Source organism: Tupaia chinensis, unplaced genomic scaffold, assembly GCF_000334495.1.
Source record: "Tupaia chinensis unplaced genomic scaffold, TupChi_1.0 Scaffold000523_1, whole genome shotgun sequence".
Taxonomy (NCBI): Eukaryota; Metazoa; Chordata; class Mammalia; order Scandentia; family Tupaiidae; genus Tupaia; species Tupaia belangeri.
This window is the reverse complement of record NW_006160036.1, coordinates 181803-187878: the sequence shown is the minus strand read 5'-3', so window position 1 is coordinate 187878 and position 6076 is coordinate 181803. Positions and strand designations below refer to the sequence as shown.

The following is a 6076-nucleotide window of genomic DNA, read 5'->3' as shown; positions in this document are numbered from 1 at the left end:
GAACCGCTCCCGCCCTCTTCTCGCCTGCACTCCCCATTTGGGATGGAGCGTCTCTACGTCTGAGACATTCCTCCCCTTCCCTAACCCTGTCCGTGTGCCTCCGCGAACTCTGACCTCAGCGTTGATGTATAGGTACAGTGGGCATCTGTGGGCCGCTCACGGAGCCGGGCTGTCTGTCCAGACTTTGTAAGTCCATTAACTCCTTTATCCCAATGTCGTCCTGGGGTAGGTAGTGTTATTCACACCTAGGAAAGAGTAAAGGGAGGTGTGGAGCCTTACCTTACTTGCCAGACTTGCCAGGTGGAAATCAAGCGCCCCTGTGAGATTCTAGCTCTTTCTTAAATATTTTTTTAGGTTTTTGCCATAGGGTGCATACACTTATAGAAGAGAGACAGAGACGGAAAGTGAGAAATCACTCTGTCCCCCTGGGGGACAGCCACGCTGCAATCCCTATTGAGATTTTAAGCCCGGACAGCCATGCTGCAATCCCTGTTGAGATTTTAAGCCCCCATCCACAGGTACCTGGCATGACTTTCAAGCCACCAGGTCTGGGACTTGAATGGTGGTGGGCCATGCCAGGCCATGTGGGAGTCTAGCGACTTAACCACCATGCCACCTGGCCCCTCAGGTCCTTACTTTTTTTTTAAAGGATTATTTATTTATTTAATTCCATTTGTTGTTATTATTATTTTTTAATTTGACCAGAGAAAGAGTGAGAGAAAGGGAAGGAGAGAAAGCAAGCCTCCAGGTCCAGGATTCGAACCGTGGTCAGCCATGTGGAATCCAACGCCTTAACCACCATGCCACCTGCTGGCCCCCAGGTCCTTAATTTTTAACCTAGGTGTTAGGGCTGTGTCTAGAGTTTAAGTTCCATCCCTCCTCCCAGGTACTTACTGCCCCATCCCAAGCCCCATTCTCCATTGCCAGCCCCAGTGGTCCCCAGGGTGCTGTTCTTGCCAGACCCCACTTTTGAAGTTCAAACACTGTCAATACCACGTGTCTGTGTAGTGGCATCTGCATGTACAATTGAGCTTGTGCAAATGTGTAACTGGAGATATCACAGGGTGATGGCAGGGGCAGGCCACGGCATTCTCATGGCTACTGGTTCCTGAGGATGGCGATATGACAGATGACAAATGTCTGTGATGTCTGACTAATCATGATGGAGATGGATAGGAAATGTGTGTTGTTGACATGTGTTAGGTGATATGATCTTGACCCTGGCCTGTCAACTCAATCAAGTGACATAATTGAGTTGGTCCATGTCTGATGTGAGTGATGGCTAGATGTGTGTATCACATGACTGCCATGTGTGGAGGTGGCACAGGTCAGTGGCACAGGACTAGTGGACATTATGGAGGGTTTGTTTGTTTGTTTGTTTGTTTTGGAGAGGTTTTTGCTATAGGGTGCGTGCGCTTGCCAGAAAGACAGGGAGACAGAAATCACCCCCTGGGGGGATGGTCACACCACAATCCCTGCTCCTCCTTTTTCCTCAGGATCTTGAGCGCACACGCACATGTGCCTGGCATGAGTTTAAGCCGCCGGGTCTGGGACTCAAACCACAGTTGATTACATGGGAGTCCAGCGACATAGCCATTACGTCATCTGCTGGTCCCCATCATGGAGGTTTTACAGGCTTGACAGCTAAGTACCTTCCCCCTTCTCCATCATGCCCTTGTCTGCCTGTAGCTCTATTCAAGTGGTCAGAGCAAGAGCTTGCATCCGGCTCCCCTAGCCCTGCGAGGATCTCTCTCCCCAGAGGTTGGGTTGCCCTGCACCCCCAAGATTACCTGGACCAGTGGGCAGGCAGAACTGAGCCTTTGGCCCCGCCTTGGTCCCTCACAGGGTAACTAGAGGGATCTGGAGCCACATTGGCTGAATCCTGCCAGATTCTTCCAGGTTAGGCCAGCTCCTCCCACTACCCCTCTTTCTTCTCCTCCTTTTCTGCCAGACCTTGGCTGTGGCTGCAGGATGGGGGATACCTTGAGTCCCGGTGAGTGATTCTGATCCTTCTTGGTGGGGACTGCAAAAGGTCAGAGGGCACAAAAACAGTCAGCTTCAGGTCCATCTCCTGGGGCCCTCCAGCTCAAATCCATACCTCTGCTCTGAGAGCATAAACAGGCCTCCTTGCTCTTCCCACCCCAGCCTGTGGACAGGGACGGGGAAGTCCTGGAGAGTATACCAGGTAGATGCCTGTGCACAGGGCTCCCCACCTGCTGCTGGTATGCTCGTTGTTGTGGGTGGGAACACACGTGTGTGTACCTTACGGGCAGCCCCCAAGCCATGGTCAAGTTTACAGGGTCTTAGGTGGCATATGAGCTGCTTTAGCCTGGCAGGCGTGCCCAGACCTGCTGTGGAATTTTTGGAATAGCTGAGGCCTAATGGGCACCCTGAAGTCAAAGGCAGTACGACATCTAGTCACTGCTTGGACCTTACGCACACACATACACACACACAAACACACACTCGAGCTGCCCCTAAACACAGAGAGGGTAAGCAGATTTCCCTGGGTCACATGGGAAAGGCCTGGAACCCAAGCCAGGCTGTCAGCCGTCTGAACTGTTAGAGGCCTGGGTATGCATAACCTGACCAAATAACATATCCAGAAATTCCTCTCTACGTTGAAGGTTGTGCTGCATTCTGGGGTACACCCTGGGGCAGGGAACCTGGTGCTCAGACCCCACCTGGCTCTGGCGGGCCCTGGGACCCAGGTCTGGTCCTTCCCAGTGGGTGACCTTGCCTCTCAACCTCTGACCCTTACTTTCCTTGATAAGAAAGAGGGCAAATGACTGGAATGTTGCCTTGAGGTCTAGAAGCAGATCTTGGAAAAGTTCTGAGGCATCCTGGAGTGATGGCTGAAGGGATGAGAGATCCAGTGGGTCTTAGGGGATCACCCACTAGCATTTTGCGGGGTGGGGAGGGTGACTTGTGTGCTCAGCTCTCTATTTTCTAGTTACTAGTACTGTTTCCTCAGAGACAAAGTGGTGGGGCAGGTGGCAGTACATGAGTTGAGGGTTATTATAATTTATTTCCAACCTACTTCTACAAAAGGGTCAGGAAAGAAAGGAAGGAAGGAAGGAAGGAAGGAAGGAAGGAAGAAAGGGGGAAAAAACCCCAGCAACAACAAAAGTGGCTCCCTGGGAACCAGCAGTTAGCGTAATGACTATGTCGCTGGACTCCCACGTAGTCGACCGCGGTTCGTGTCCCGGACCCGGTGGCTTAAAACTCACGCCGGGCGCGTGTGCGTGCGTGCCCAAGATCCCGAGAGGAGAATGGAGGAGAAGAGATTGCGGCGTGACCATCCCCCCTGGGGGGTGATTTCTCGCTTTCTGTCTCTATGTCTCTCTCTGTCTGTCTGGCGAGCGCACGCGCCCTACAGTGAAAATCTCTCAAAAAAAAAGTGCCTCCCTAACGGACTGTTATTGTCAAGAAGATTAAACCCATGCCAAGAAAGGGGCAAGGACTCTGAGATGAGACAGATGGTGACTGTATCAAAGGAGTAAATTTAGCTTGGAGAGTCCTGGCAGCCAAGGTAGAAAGGGAGTAGGATAATCTGTAGAGCTGCCATTTTCGAACAAAATGAAGCATCTGATTTATTCAGGGGAGACACTTTTTTTCCCCCCACAAAATCCAAAATCATTTGTCAGAGGCTTCTCACTGAAGGGCCACCAATGTGATGGAGTGTTCTGGGTTTTTATATTTTTCTTGGAACTCCTTATCCTGATCCTGAGCAAGCACCGAGGGCACAGCAAATGTCATCAGGGCATGTGAGGAGCTATGCAACCCCACCAGGCTTTAACCTGACTCGGTGGGCTGACTTAACCTTCGGCTGCCGTTGTCCACTGTGCTGTGGACGTTGACCGACATACAGTCAACAGACGGACTGAGCTAGCCCAGGTTGCTGGGAGAGGCAGATGTGCTGCCTTCACATGCTATGGCAAGGAGAGGTGACTTCCCCCCGGGAAATTGTCAAGGGCACACTTTACCTGTCAGTCTTCTTAGGTGATAAAGAATACAGGGGCCGGCAGGTGGCTCAGTGGTTAAGGGCACTGGACTCCCACATGGCCGACAGTGGTTCGAGTCCTGGACCTGGCGGCTTGCCTTCTCACTTTGTCTCTCTCTCTCTGTCCCTCTTTGTTCAAATAAAAATAAGTAAGTAAATAAAGTAAATTAATTTTTACCAAAAAAAAAAAAAAAAAAAAAGAATCCACAGGGCAGCGCCTGCTAAGAGGTTGTTGGCCTGAGAAAGTAAGTTACATACATCCCCATGCTGATAGCAGGAGGATGTATCAGATGGAGGAGGATGCATCATCAGTCAGCACTCTTGGCTACAAATGAGAAATTAATGGTGGCCTATTTAAACAGAAAAGGTTGGTGGGCATAGTCCTGGTTAGGTTGGTGATGACAATTCTGTTGTCACTTCCATCACCACACATCATGCCAACCCTTTTACTCTTAAAATTGCTTACTGCTAGGACCAGCAGTTGGTGTAATGGCTATGTTGCTGGACTCCCATGTAGTCAATGGCAGTTCAAGTACCAGACCCGGTGGCTTAAACTCATGCCGGGCGTGTGTGCGTGCGCGCCCAAGATCCTGAGAGAAGAATGGAGGAGAAGGGATTGTAGCGGTGGCCATCCCCCTGGGGGTATGATTTCTCACTTTCTGTCTCTCTGTCTCTCTCTGTCTTTCTGACAAGTGCATGTGCCCTGTAGCAAAAACCACTCCAAAAGAGAGCGAGAGAGAGAGAGAAAATTGCTTACTGCTGTCATCCAACCCCAAGGTAGCTTCTTTGAACCAAGAAGTTTGCTGTGAGGCCTTGAGCCAGTGTGCAGCTGCCAGGCTGTCTGGAGGGTTAAAAAGACTTAGCATCTAGAAAAGGAGTGTTTGGCGCCTTCCAGCTGCTTGGTGGAAAGCTGGGACTGACACCCAGACTCACAAGGCACAAAAGAAGGAAAAAAGGGAAGAGTGGATGATAGGAGGGCAGGAAAAGCAGTCAACTTTCAGGAGTTGATACAGGCTTATAAAAAAGGAGCATCTGGGGGTTGACAGGTGGTGTGGTGGTTGGTGCGTTGGACTCCCACATGGCTGACCAGGGTTGGAGTCCCAGACCTGGCAGCTTGCTTTCTCACTTTACCTGGTCAAAATTAAAATAAGAATAATATGGGGCCAGGGGACAGGTGGTGTGGTTTGGTTAAGGCATTGAACACCCATATGGCCAACTGCTGTTTCGCTCCTGGACTTGGTGACTTATTCATTTTGTCTCTCTGTGGTGAGCATGCCTGCTTTGAATAAAATAATAATAGATAATTCTCTTTAACTTCATTTATTTACTTATTTAAATTTGACCAGAGAGGGAGAGAGAGAGAGAGGAAGAGAGAGAGAGAAAGCAACCCGCCAGGTCTGGGAATTGAAGCATCTTCAGCCATGTGGAGTCCAGCACCCTTAACCTACATACCACCTGCCAGCCCCAGGAGAGGATTTTGCTATAGGGCACATGCACTCACCAGAAAGACAGAGAGAGATAGAGAGACAAAGTAAGAAATCACCCCCCAGGGGGGATGGCCATGCCGCAATCCCTTCTCCTCCATTCTCCTCTCAGGATCTTGGACATGCACGCACACACGCCCAGTGTGAGTTTAAGCCAACGGGTCTGGGACTCAAACCACAGTTGACTATGTGGGAGTCCAGCGACGTAGCCATTAGGCCATCTGCTGGTCCTCAAATAAATAATTTTTACAAAATAATAATAAATAAAAATAAGTAAATAATGTCTTTAAAAAATAAAAAAGGAGGGGACCAGCAGGTGACATGGTGGTTGAGGTGCTGGACTCCCACATGGCCAACTGTGGTTTGAGTCCTGGACCTGGTGGTTTGCTTTCTTACTTTTTCTCTCTCTCTCACTCTGGGCCTTTCTGGTCAAAATTTAAAATAAGTAAAGTTAAATAAAACAATTCTTTTAAAAGAAAAAAAAAGAGTGTCTGGCTCCTCTTTCTGAGGAGTTTGCTTGGAGCTGAAGCATAGGCTCACCAGCCTGGGAGGCTGGGTGGGTGGAGACTGGGGTCTGCCTTGCCCCTGG

At 49.9% G+C, this 6076-nt stretch overlaps 1 protein-coding gene across 1 annotated transcript in view; it reads left to right on the top strand.

Annotated features, from left to right (window-relative positions):
• The window catches only part of SLC12A4 (solute carrier family 12 member 4), a 30722-nt gene that overhangs the window by 552 nt on the left and 24094 nt on the right, over nucleotides 1-6076 (top strand). The window lies entirely within an intron of this gene.